Source organism: Thermobia domestica, chromosome 13 (assembly GCF_964235325.1).
Source record: "Thermobia domestica chromosome 13, izTheDome1.hap1.1, whole genome shotgun sequence".
Taxonomy (NCBI): domain Eukaryota; kingdom Metazoa; phylum Arthropoda; class Insecta; order Zygentoma; family Lepismatidae; genus Thermobia; species Thermobia domestica.
The window spans coordinates 51840412-51855590 of NC_137466.1; positions in this window are offsets into that span (position 1 = coordinate 51840412).

Genomic DNA, 15179 nt, shown 5'->3' on the forward strand with positions numbered 1-15179 from the left:
GACTTAAGATTTAAATATTTATTTATAAAATAGACATAAAATCATTAGAACATTTTTTTTAAAAATCTGCAATTTTCAACTTTACCCGTCCAGTAACCTACATTTATTTTTGGAAGTAGAAAATTCTAGGAGACACTCTCTAAAACAGCATAAAAACTGAAGTTTTAAATTAAATGTCGATTGGCAGCGATGGTCGCTTCGCTAAATCACCGAACGGACATCGAAAAACAAATTTCTCGTCATGTAAGGGCCATGAAATATTAAAATACGTCGAAATCTAGAATTCAAATTATTTCAGGAACACATTTTTTAAAATTCCTTACAGTAGACAATATTTTCCAAAAGTAAGTTCTACACATAGTTTGAAATTAAAACTAATACGCTCCTTTATCTTGAAACTTAAGTTTCTAATGGATTCTACGGTCTACTACAACAAATCTTTCTTTACACCTAACATTCCCCACACCGAATTTTCCGTATACCAAATTTTCGGTGCACCGAATTTTCTTACACCATGTTTTCCTACACCGAATTTTCCTACACCGAGATTTCCTACACCGAATTTTCCTACTTCCCTCTTTGCGTATATGGTAATAATTGTATGCATAAAATTTATCAATACTGGACTTGATGGATGCAATCGATGCATGATGTTTAAACAGAAAATTAAGTACTGCGTCTAGACGAAGAAATCAACTGAGAACTATGGTGCTTGGTAAATTTCTAAGTTTTCTGCAAGAAACCAGTAGTTGACGGTAGAATATCTATAATGAAAATGATTATTGCCTGCATTGTTATTTGTATCAGCTAGTTGAAACACACGTTCTTTGCACAGGAACAGTAGATTTATGGAAAATATTTGAAAGGTGTAAATGAACCCGCTTTCGCACCCCATCCGCTTACGATGCTTAATTGTATCCAAATTGTTAGATGATTGTTAAATTAAACATTTTCTTACTATAGGTAGTGGAACTCAATCATCCCAAACAAACCACAATAGCCCTGTAATCATAGGTCTAATAGGCATGCCAACCAAAATGCCTTTCAATATTTGTAGGGCTATTTACAGAATGCCAAAACACATCCTAAATATGAACTTTATCCATCAATCCACATAATGATATACAAACTGCACTGCAAAAGCCATAAACAAACTAAAAAATCATATAAATAAATGGATTCATTTTCTCCTAATCTAAGAGGGTTTCCATGAACAGCAATCTTTAGTAACTCTTATTACCCTAACACAAATGAATTTATGTAAATAGAGCTTGATTCTAATTTCATCTTCATCTCAGGTCAGCAGTCTCTCGATTGGTTTGATGTAGCTTTCCATCTTTTCCGTATCCTGGGCCAGACTTCATTTCTTTGTTGTAAAGTTTAACCCTTTCACAGAGGAAGTCGACTTTTGTCGACAGAAACAAAATTTCCTTAACATGCGAATGTCGACTATAGTCGACGTGTTAAAATTTGTTTGTCCGTATCTTGGCTTTGTCGAGAGTAGTCGCCAAAGTTGTACCGTTCATTTTTGTTTGTGTTCTATTGTTTTCGATAAACAATAGAAATCACACAGAAAACCTATGGCGACTACAATCGACAAAACCAAGATACAGACAAATTTTAACACGTCGACTATAATCGACATTCGCAGGTTAGGGAAATTTTTTTCCGTCGCCTTCCACAGTGAAAGGGTTAATGTTCAATGATTTATCTTAAACGACATCAATTTGAATATGCTGTATATACCTGATAAATCTCATTTCTGACAGTGCAACCGGTCGTCTTTATCAAAATATAGAAACCATTTTAATTAGGATACACAGAAGGGCCCTCTGCATTAACAAAGTAAGTGGAAAATGGAGGTTTTGAGTTAGAAAGCCTATAAACGCAAAGTGTAACGTGCAAGATGCAGTCGCACTAGAGGCAACGGAAAAGCAAAATAAGTCCACACGCCTTCTTTATTTGTTTTACGAGGAATCGAGGTAACTCGACTTACCTTGTTATTGCAGAGGGCCCTCAATTGAATCTAAGCATATTGACTAAAACTCAGGTTAACAATGTTGCTAACTACTTGTGAAAATGGACTTTGAACGGCTTGTCCTTTTATTTTAAGTCTCGCATTTTCTAAACACAAAATGAGAAATTAAAAATATTAGAGAAATTCACCCGTTTTCCGCTTTAGATGCACAATTTTCGAAAATGCTTGAACACTTACTTACTTGGAAGATATTGAAAACGCCTACTTCCCTCTTACAATACACATTTTAATAAAAGTAACATGATATAGAAACTCGACTCAAGCCAAGTGCTACTTTATACTGCAAAAATTGTTTCAAATGATCCAGCCTTTTTCCTATACTTATGGGACAGACCAAATCGATGTTACTTTTACGTATTGAGAGAGTGAACAAATTGACGCTTCCCTCCTACACAAGTGGAACTTTTATAAATATGTTGGACATGTATCAACTTATTTTTAATAAGGAATTTATAAACTGAATTCCATCTACCTAACTTCAGATCTCCTGAGATTCTCTATATTTATATATATATATAGGTGCGGATCCAAGGGGAGGGCTATAGGGGCTCCAGTGATGAAAATTTTCCGGAAAAATTTCCGATTCATAAAAACATACTCCACTTATTCCTACATCCTTGTTTAGTTGAGATGTGAGGTGGAAAATTTTCTTCTATATTTTTCCGGAAAATTTTCCGGTCTTAACAAATATCAGTGATTAAGTAACAATTCGTCAATATTCATAAAATTGATTGAGTTCATGTATAGAAATGTTAAAAAGTGAAAGATCGTTTAAAGAATCTGAAAATTTTCATGGCTCAGACAATTTTCAGTACGATGTAAGAACAAGTGGAACAAGTTTACATGAATCGAAAAATTGTCTATCCTGTACACTGATGAAAATTTTCCGGAAAATTTTCCGATTCATAAAAACATATTCCACTTATTCCTACATCGTTGTTTAGCCGTGATGTGAGGTGGAAAATTTTCTTCTATATTTTTCAGGAAAATTTTCCGTTCTTAACAAATATCAGTGATCAAGTAACAATTCGTCAGTATTCATAAAATCAATTGAATTCATATATAGAAATGTTAAAAAGTGAAAGATCGTTTAAAAAATCTGAAAATTTTCATGGCTTAAACAATTTTCAGTACTATGTAGGAACAAGTGGAACAATTTTTCATGAATCGAAAAATTGTCTGTCCTGTACAGTGATGAAAATTTTCCGGAAAATTTTCCGATTCATAAAAACATACTCCACTTATTCCTACATCGTTGTTTAGCCGTGATGTGAGGTGGGAAATTTTTCAAATATCAGTGATCAAGTAGCAATTCGTCAGTGTTCATAAAATTGATTGAATTCATATATAGAAATGTTAAAAAGTGAAAGATCGTTTAAAGAATCTGAAAACTTTCATGGCTTAAACAATTTTCAGTACTATGTAGGAACAAGTGGAACAATTTTTCATGAATCGAATGAATAAGTGGAGTATGTTTTTATGAATCGGAAAATATTCATGACTTTTAATAAATTGAAATTTTAAATAATAGAATGGGATATTTGTACTGTACGAACTCGAGGTGTGTTCTCTGCACTTTGCATACACACACACACACACACACACACACATAGAGAGAGAGAGAGAGAGAGAGAGTAGTTGAATTGAGTTGATTTTGAGTTTAACGTCCCTTTCAACAGCGAGACTATATAAAATGGTACCAACTGATTAACATGGAATCCGAACATGAGCTCCCGCTGGGAATCGAAGCCAGGTTTTCCATGCCAAAGGCGCGTATGCTAACCGCTTAGCAACGAAGGAGCTCGCAGAGCAAGAGCGAGAGAGAAACACTGTAAAATTTTATTTCCCAACTTGAAATAGAAAATTTTCCGGTTCCCGAAAGCTAATTGGAAAATTATAATTTGTTGCTGACTAACTTTCCTCTATTGAAATTCAATTTTGTAGCTCCACCTAACATCACTTTACATAATATCCAAAATTGTCAGTCCTATGAAAAGTGTTTTCCACTTGTTTCTACATCGTGATGAAAATTATCCGATCTATTATATGAAAATTCCTCTCACTTGTTTCTACAGAGCAATAAAACTTTCCGATTCACAAAAAAGTTGTTTTACTTCTTGCTTCAAAATGATAAAAACTTTCCGACTCGTAAAAAGGTCTTCAATTTTTCCATATAAGACAGAAAATATTTGGATTCATGAAAAATTGTTTAACTTGTTCCTACATAGTACTGAAAATTGTCTGCCATGAAAATTTTCAGATTCTTTAAACGATCTTTCACTTTTTAACATTTCTATACATGAATTCAATCAATTTCATGATTGCTGAGGAATTGTTACTTGATTCTGATATTTTTTTTAAAACGGAAAATTTTCCACCTCACATCACTAGCTATAGCCCCCCCTTGACTCTCAGGTATGCACTGGATAAAATGGGCTTCAATCCTACTTTCTTTACACTGGATAAAGCGGCAAACTATCGTCTAGCCCCTCCCTTGATCATATCCTCGATTCGCGGATATATATATGCGCGCGCGTGTGTGTGATTAACTAAAAATGGCAGAACAGTATGTTTGTGAATCAACTTCTCACTTAAAAAATGTAGTTCATATTACTGTTTTTCCCTAACTGCCTCTTTCTACATGCTCACGATTACAAATCTTGTATTGTCAACATAAGTTTGAAACACTGAGAAGCGGGCAGGTAAAATAGACAAGCTACAAACGTCTTTGCGTGATAAGGCGGGAAATAATGAAAATAATAATAATAATAAAAAAAGGTTCTCGCTTCAAACAGCTATCCCCAGAGGGGCCTATATAAGAACCAGAGAAAAATAAACGTACAAGAAAAAAAAGGGAGAGAACTCCCATTTCGAAATTTAAACAAGAAGCAATATATATAATGATGTAAATGCGTGAGGCGAGAAGGGAATATAGTGTTGAAAGTACAAGTGATGAAACTTGGCAAAGTGAAATATTAATTACCGCCTTGGGACTCACAAACACACACACACACACACTGCAGCTGCAAATAGGGCCTCCAAAAAATCATGTGGGAAGCCTCGAAAAATAACACCTTCGCTTCACACGAACTTTCACGACCATCAAAGAGGAGACTTGCAGAGACAGATTACTGCAATGTCTTCCCCCTTCTTTTTCTAATACTTGCATCCGTTTGGCTTATCTTTCTTCTTCCATGCATTCGTTAACCATCAAGCAAATTGATCATGTTTACCGTTTCTCTTCTTCTATTTTCTTTTTCGAACTGAAAAAGAAAACAAAATTAAAAATGCAAGAACCTGTCAGAAAAGAAGGATAGACATATTTTTTGATAAATTTGCATATTTGTTGCCTTTTGCTATTATTTCTTTTCTTATTATTATTTCTTCATTTCTTTTTCTTCAAACGGGGGAAAATTCTTTTTTCTGATTGCTTGCGGACATGAGAACGAAAAGTATTTTAGAATCAATGAATTGGCTCCACGTGCATAAAAATTTGTAAATATCTAAATATAGAACACAAATCTTTTCTTTTTTTTCTTTGTACATATAATAAAAGTGCGTGTGGAAGAATTATTACCTTCTTTTAAGATAAAATGACACGTATTTTAACATTTGGATGGTTGGTTTAAATCTTACTATAAATTATATTGACTTCAGCTATTTTTAAAAATGAGCTATTGATATATGAAACACAATGTTTTAGTAATTACACACATTTTGTCTCAAATATTATAAAATAATTAATACTTCCCTCCATCAAAGATATTTGTGCTAAATTCATTACGGACTTTCCTATCTAATGTTGATAGATTTATAATAATTGTTCTACTTTGAATTTGATCGTCAATCACCGAAGAGACCGGGATTGACATGTACAAGTACAGTCTTGTTGAAAAAATCCTGCCCACCTGCCTTCCTTCATAAGGCTCTAACCTTACAACCATATATATATTGTACAGTAGGTTAGTATTTCGGCTTGAGACAAAGATCTTAATGATGTTCAATACCGATGTTATCTTTGTTTTATACAGGGTGTTCAGAAAGTAACTATACAGTTCATAACTGGATCACAATGATGTCACACAAGACGTTGGTCTTCAATCAAACCGGACCTGTGAACAAATACAAATACCTGGTCAAACAGGGTTCAAATATGGTTCAAATATGTTTAAAAAATGAAAAATGTTGTATTACTAATTGACAATCATCAGTCATCACTTAGCACACAACATGGCACTGCACACTTACTTTCTGAGCACCCAGTAAAATATTGATTTTATACCAAGAGTTATTTTTCTGTTTTCTTTTAAGTAAACTGAATTTTACTGGTTTGATATTACTTATTTCTTCTTCATAACTATTAAATTTTCTTATATATAATTAAGGCGTTTGGTTTACCAGAAACTCCTTTATATACTTATAATGTAGGCTATGTTTGTGTGTCTGTCAAAAACTATTTGATGGATAACCATAAATTTTAGCCAGGATGTACAGGATCACAAGTTAGGAATCAAAATCATTGATGGGGGTGATCCATCCAATTGATCCTAAGGTGCGGATAATCAAAACTCAGTTCCCCATGTGTTAGTATGGGAGAAATTATGGATATCACCCTTGGTCGATAAACTATACCCTTGCTTGCCTGGTATTGAACCAGAAACCTTTCTTACTAGAGATGAGTGCTCTGCAGTGATCCACCATGATCCCTTCTTCAATTAGGCTAATAATAATAATAATAATAATAATAATAATAATAATAATAATAATAATAATAATAATAATAATAATAATGATGTAATGTAAGTATGTGTGTCTTTGTCATCAGGTTTTCGCATAGAAAAAAGTGACCTCGTGGCATTGATTTCTGCATAACTTTACGGAGCAGTCAGGTATGTGAGTTTCGATGTCAGATATTCAAGCACAGATTCGAGCACTGCAAAAATATCCAGATTGTGGGTAACACAAACAATCAGCCTAGAATCACCAAATGTTATACACAGATAGATTCTTCACCAGATCTACGCACGTACGAAGCCTTTTTTTTTCAGCTCGGAGGCGGATCAGGGGGTTCAAAATATATGCACTTTTTCTTAGTGGAAAATGTACAAATTTAAATGTTTCCGAACGTCTTGTCTATATGAAACGAACATGACAGTTCGTATGCAGACTTACATAACACGACAGGATAAAGATGTTATCTCTGTAGTTTATATTGATGCAGGCTTACATAAAAGGAGTAGATAAATACCTGGATGATGGAATGCTTGTGGGGACATTTCATTAAGAGGCCTAATCCCGGTGGAATTAAAATACCGCTAATTTTACAGTAATTATGTGATATCTTCAAATATATAAAAGATAATTGAAATGTGGAACAAAACCGCCCCAGACAATATTATTTTGCGTAAAGTACGTTATTACAAGTCACCTAGTGGCTTTCCGTTTTCAGCGTTTAGAAGCGCGAAAATAAATGGCGATTTTCAAAATGGTTCAAAATCGAAAGCAGACAAGTGAGTCATGATAACGGTATCTCATGTAAAATGATATTGTCTAGGGCGCTCTTGTTCCATATTTCGATTATCTTTTATCTATTTGAAGATATCACATAATTACTGTAAAATTAGCGGTATTTTAATTTCGCTGGGATGAGACCTCTTAAGAACATTCGCCTTCCATTCTTTTTCTCAAGGTTTTGAATTAACACCCAGCAATGATGAGTGTTTAACGTTAGTTGTTTCTAAATATTTCATGTTCTATGACCATAGTATGTTAAATAGCAAAAAAGAGAAGCTATACCTTGATTTTTAGAAACGAACAACTGATAATCAACAAAAGAGTCGAAAAGGTTACTTTCGAAATGTGCATGCTTTCTGCTGTTTTAAAATATAATTTTATGTGATTACATTCGGCTTTTAGAGATTGGTCAATACATATAGACGAGCGCCAATCCTAGGGATACTTAGACTGTAGTAAATTTTTGATACAGAAATCAGCACCTTGATACTACATATTTGAAGTAAGTCCCAATTTTTTTTTAAGGCAGCATCCGGGTTCTCTTTCTCACCTAAAATAAACTGGAACCTTAGCAATGAAACGAGACGTCGTGAAGTATTAACAAGATATGTAAGTTCATTTCTGCAAATACATATAGGGAAATCTCCGCCCCTTCACCTCTGATGTGTTTTTTTTGGCTCCTGTGATTCGCCGAAAACATCATGAGGCAATCGTTTTGAACACACACCGTACGAGATAGCGGCTGATTTATGAAATACACGTTTTCTCACGCATTCACGCAATTATTACTAAACACGAAATCCTTTCTATTTGGCACATGAAGCATGGTTAATAGCAATAAATACAGAGACATTACAAATGTTATAGTGACTCTTTATAGGTTCTAATTAGGAATCCTTTAAAATGCTGTTCTTTTCTTCTTGCAGTTTTTCTCCCAAAAATAAAACATGAAATCACGAACGTCAAGTTGTTTAACGTTTTATAAGTATGTTAAAAAGATACAATCACGCTTTAATTTCTGTTCCTCTATAATACTAAAACACACCGCAAAACCGTATTTTTACAACAGCAGGATTTTTACACTAAATGAACTGTTCCCAATGTTGTCTTCTTTAGCGTTTAGTAACAAACTAGAGAAATGTGTTGGTTAAAGAAGAAGACAAATAAAGTAAAAGCCACACATTTTATGTAGGCTTATATTCAATTATGTTTATTCTTTTACTATGCGGTATACAGTACTCAAGTATATAGAAAATAATACATAGTTACAAGTAGGTTTAACAGAAGCTAGGAAAAATCGTTCTTCAAAACGAAACTATAGACATTAGTTGCTCGGCCTTTCATGGCCGGAGTCTACCATGCATTTCGGATGAAAAGTTGTTAGTGCATCGGCTCCCGTCACTGTTTATACTGGTTTTCTAGTTCGGAGTTCACTGCTTCGTTCTTCCAAGTAGCTCTCCAATTATTCCACAATGCTGAGTGAACACCCACTTGGTGATTACGAACCTTTCTTTTACCAGTCCCGGCACTGCTTGGCTTCGTTAATCTCAAGAGAAGCGGTATTCCAATGCGATTATTTTTATGTTGAGAATACAATGAAATATGAAAGACTAACCAACATAGGCAATTTTCATTAGTGAAGAAGTCTACCATTTCTCAGTTGGAGATGCATTTTGATGCTATGCAAGAGACGTCAAGGAAATGCCTAGAAGTTGCATTTTCTGTGGATTAATATGTTGACTTCACAGACCAAGGGCGCCGATTTCTCTGTAAATTTGGGGGGGGGCAATCAGATGCAGAAGGCATGTATGAGGATTTTAAGACAAATTGCATTCAAATTATGCCAAATATTGTATATTCTTAAATACAATAAGGGTGCCCACACCAGCTTTGGGGGCCCCGAGCCCAGGATCGGCGCCCTTGTTACAGACCCATAACTCCCGAACTATTGCTCACTGACACTGAGAATCCTTATGCATCGTAATTAGGACTGTCTCTTTCAGGATATGTGTCGCATTCCACCATTTCGGATTCAAATGAGCGAAATGTTACTTGTAAGACTTGAGTGAATAGTGTTGTCCATGAGACTAGAGAAAATTCTAGTTTTATCTCGAAAACTAGATGAGAATTGTAACGTTTTTCGTCTGGTTTCGAATTTGAAAATGTGCTTCCTCGTCTCACGGGCAACACTACTGCACTGCAATGGTATATGCAGAAGTCTTCAAGGAAATAAATATAAATTGGTAAGAATATAGCTTATTATCATTATCATTATTATTATTATTATTATTATTATTATTATTATTATTATTATTATTATTATTATTATTATTATTATTATTATTATTATTATTATTATTGAGAAGTCTATACTGCAACAGATATCTAAGAACGAAAAAAATGAAATGAAATCTTTAGTTTACGTCCCACGGTTATGCCGGTTAGGCTAAAGGAGACGGTGATGATGAGAGATGAGTGAATGAAGAAAGTGGTAGAAAACGGGGCAGCCCCGAGAAAACCCACAAGCACGGTGTTTGTCCACCACAAAGTCCACACGGCGCGAGCTGGGACCGAACCAGGGACCCCAAGCACCAGAGGTGAACGCTCTACTACTGAGCCACCGCGCCCCTATGTCTAAGAAGGAGTCAGACAAAACAAAAAATGTTAGTTTCTTCCCTCTACAGTTGCCAATTAGCTTGTCTTCGTTTGTGGCAACAAACTCTGGAACACGTCCAAAACTACGTAAAATTTCATTCCAGCCAAAGTGACGTACGAATTAATTCTCAAAGTCTTAAATTAAATTTGAAAAGATCTGTTTATCTAGTATTTACTAAGACATTTGAGTTAGAAAAAAATAGGAAGGAAAAGCACATCTTATCTAATCTAGTTAAAATGTCTGCTGTAAATCTTAAAAAAAAAAAAAAATGTTACACCTTCGTCGTAATTCAAAGAACAGATTTTAAAAAATCGCATGAAAGTATTCTCTTTCTATTCGCTTAATTAAAATTCTATAGTAATGTTAGCATATAATTAAAAACAATCCAAAAATAAGACAACAATCGAAAGATCTCATTCAGATAAACAATATGATATGTTTGAGGATAAACTATCATTAGTTTTCGGGGGGGGGGGAAATCGGAGGAAAACATTTTTACTGCGCAAAAAGCACGGCATATTTGTGACCCATAATAACAAACTCAATAACACGCCACCTATTAACTGATACTAAAAGATACTAAAGTATTGAAGAGCTATGTGTACTAAATTCCATCAAGATTATAATAAAATTGTTAAAAGTTTAATTCAGTCGTCCGAGTCTGCTCAAGCAAATCAGTTACAACTCCCTTACACTACTTTATAAATATGGTGATTGATAATTGTGTGTTCCAAGGATATATGTAGATTTATAGGTTCACCGAAGTGAGACTTCTGTTTTTAAGAAGAGAGACGCAAATCTTCCCACGATTGACCCCGGTTCTCAAGGACTGGCTTCTGGTTTTGGGAGTTAGTCAATGACTTGGTTGTAGGACCAACAGGCCACTGGGTTCAATTCCGAACTAACCCAGCACCAAAAAGGTTGTTTATGCATCTTATAATCACATCTCTTGCTTGGAGACTGCGCATTCCACTTGTACCAGTACAACTACGTGAAGAGAGGCTTAAGCCTTTTTTCATATATTAGCTGGTAGAGGCGTCGGCGTTTCACACACGTCCACGCTTTTATCGCGTCTTACCACCAACTACCGTCCTTACAGGGGTTGAGTTGCCATTTTTGGTAGTAGTATGAGACAAGGCTCTTATGTGTTGAAACGGACAACATCAGACAGAGGCACCTCCATCCCTTATGATTTGGACACACATTTAATGCACTCAGACATCCATCAACGCATTCTCTCCTGCGTCCCTCTGCCTCGGGTTGGCTGCCCTTCCTCTGGTCAATATGCGGCCGCCCTAAGAGTAGGTCCCTTCCTTCACAACCAATGTTACATAAGGAAGTCGAAAAACAACAAATTCAACGTTATATCTCTGATCCTAATTCTAAACCTATACATACACTCCAGCACCTAAATCTCTAGTTTTCCATACTGCTTTCTGACCATAGAGAACGGAAAAGAAATTGGTTGCCCTATTTCTGCCCTGCAAATTTATTGGCCTTTATCCAGCTACGTCAGTGTAAGTAGGCTAAAATCTAATACCAGGAAGAACATTTAGTAGGGTGATCGGATGATCGGCGTGCGCTATTATTGCACGAATTAATTTTAATCGTGTTTAAATTAGCTTTCATATTTCTTTCTTTATGCATTACGTAGATAAATGACTATAATATCCAATAATATGATTTTTTATGTTTTTACTTCTAAGGTGTCAAATTACAGGATATATTACACTAGTGAAAACAGGGTATAGTGTCAATATCAGTAGAAACCATGTGGCATGGAAGATTGTGAAACAAAGATTTTCTTTTTTATGTTGAGAACAAAAAAAAAAAAAAAGTTTTGTGAAAAATTTAGAAATAACAAAAGTGCACGTTTTGTGCTTTCTATATGCTTTCTGACGCTCTCTGACACTCTCTGTCCGAACTATGCCACTAGAGGAAAACTGTATGATAGAATGCTTATCTTCATTGGTGCCACATGGCATCGGCGTGTGCAATTCGCTAATATACATATTTTAAGAATATCATTATTATTATTGTTATTAATTCACTATGATGCCAAAAGGCCTCAAAATGCATTTTAGGGTTAAGATAAGGCCAGACGTAACTCTGAAATGTAGATTAATACACTTATCTTGTTCGAGTTCTCTCGTGGCTAAGCGGTTAGCGTACGCGCCTTTGGCGTGGGGAGCCTGGGTTCGATTCCCCGCGGAGCTCCTGTGGTTTGGATCCCATGTTCAGCTGCAGGTACACGTCTCATATAGCCTCGCTGCTGAAAAGGACGCTAAACTGAACTAATAGCTTGTATTGTTTTTGTACACGAGTTCTTTTACAAACAATTTACACAGTGATTCTGAATAAAGACGTCCATCACTTTAAAAAAAATAACAAGGAAATTATTATCTTAAAAAAGAAAAGAAACAATATTTCCATGTAAAACAACAAAGGAAATTGTTTCATCTTAATGTCCTAAACACAGTTGTTACCTTCCTTTAAAATAAGGTAGAAAAATCTTCTCCATGTTGAAACTTTCTCACATTCACCTGGATTGTCATTGTGGGATCTTTTTCTGACCCGTCCTGCTCAATTTAGATGATGGATTGCTTCCTGCTAAATTTAGAAGACAGAATGCAGGACAATTCTACAGGAGACATACATACACACACACACACACACTGCGGCGGAAGATTACAAAAATGAGTTCTTTATTGGCCGATTTGTCAAAAAGTGATTAGTTATATTGCAGCATAAAAGGGTTCTTAGAGTCTTTAAAATCTCATGAAAATATAGCAAACGTCTCCGCCTTGTAGCTAGTCAGTTTGAAGTTTTAGCTTTCTGAAAATCTTACTAAATAGTCACTAATGATGATGGGATGGATCTTTTCTCAACAAAAACATATAATGAATCCTTGTCATTAATGACAAGTAACATGAATGATGTTCCTGTTGTTGACAAAACGGTGATCTAAGCTTACCAAGTGCATTGGCTTTTTTAAAACTCATGATAATAGTTTATGTTGGTATATTAGATAGGCAAAAAGTGCCACGAAAGATTGTATATACCGTACAGCGGTTGTATACAGGGATATTCTATGTGAACAAGAAAATGTAAGATACCCAGATATAAAAGAGAGATTCTTAAGGAGTTCGTCAGTGACAGCCGTAGTGTGTATATGAAGTTCCTGTGGTTCTGTGTGTAGGAAGGGGATCAAGTGAAATTTCTTGATATTTACACTACATTTACATTTTATCTTCCTACAGCAATTACAGTTAAATGCATCTCTTCTTTATTCTTTCTCTTTTTATTATAAATTCTCACATTTCCCGATCTTTTTTTCCTTCCATCTGTATATCTCGCTCTTTTTCACTATTCGTACTCCTTTTCCGCTTTGGACGTTTTCCTGATTTTGACATTTTTCTCTATTCTTGATTGTGACATCTCTTTTTCCTAATTATGTCCTTACTTTATCCATTTACGTTCTTTATTTACAATATTCGTTAATACTTCAGCCAATACGATATTTTGAACTTGCCCAATTTTATTCTATGCAATGGTAGAGGTCTGCACGGACTCGGGTCTACAAAACACATATCACTTCGGGCCCGGGCTGGGCTCGGGCCGTGAATTTTTAAATATACAATCACATATTTCTCGGTCCTTTTCGGGCCTAACTTTGTAAATATACTATACAACGATATGTATTGCACCATTCTTTCTAGAGAGCTTTTAAAGCACAGCTGCAAAATTAAACCTCTAATTGCTGGAAATAAAAATACAATTTTGAATTATAATAATTATTAAGTTTCTGTAATTCGGGCTCATTTCGGGCTCATTTGATTATCACACGAGCTCGGGCCTAAATGCTAAAACATATTTGGGACTGGGGTAGGGCCTCACATTGTCAATTCACGGGCCAGGCCGGGCCTGGGCTAAAAATTCAGGCTCGTGCAGACCTCTATAGCAAATGGCAGTGGCTACCATATTTTCTCTCATAATATGATCAATCCATTTTACAAAAAGCAACTCTAGTTAATACTGTACCCATTTTTATATCTGGACAATTTTTACACAATTTACTCCCCACCGCTATAACATTTATTTTTGTACATATTTTTGACACTTTTTTTTACATCACACTAAGTTTATTATACATTTGTAGCACATAGGCATGTTATATCTGGTGCACCTATTGATAACACCTTTAATGATGATGGTGAGTGAATGAATCAGATTTTTAATTAAATGTAGTTGAAGGCTAAGGATACGATTATATGGTGTCTTCCCACTTGCGACAGTCCTATTAGCGACAGGAGCTGTTAACTGTCCTATGAGCGACCGATTCGATCTGTTAACTGTCCTATGAGTCACCGATTCGTTCATACTAAGAAGATAAGGTTCTCTCTTCTTTAACTTGTTTCATGCTAATGTGATTTAGAACCTAACAAAATGTACTATGAAAAATTTCGCTCTACCTGAATTTAATACGTGAGAATGCTTTCATTACATTAACAATCTTTTTATACGTTTTTCCTAATATTATATTTTTGAATTAATTTCTATGAATACACTAACTCTATCAAGGGGAAAACTAACTAAATACTTAGAGTAGCTCCGCCTTTGTCTATGATTCTAATACAATTAAAAATTTCATGTTAAAATTATACGGAGCATAAGTTTAGATTGAATATGTTTATGGCATAAGAAAGAAATCAGAAAGAGGTAGGGGCGCCCGAAAAAAATTTTCTAGGGAAGGGCATCTCCATGGTTGCTGTATCATGTCTTGTATATCTGATATTTAATATATTTGGTTTGCCATATTACATACACATTTTTTGTGAACCAGGGAGGCAACCTCTGCCTTCCTATCGGGCGCCCATGGAAAGAGCGTGTTCACCACTTGAGGATATCAAAGAAATCTAAAAACACGGTGTATTCGAAGAAATTATTACACAAGTTACAAATCTCTCGCAG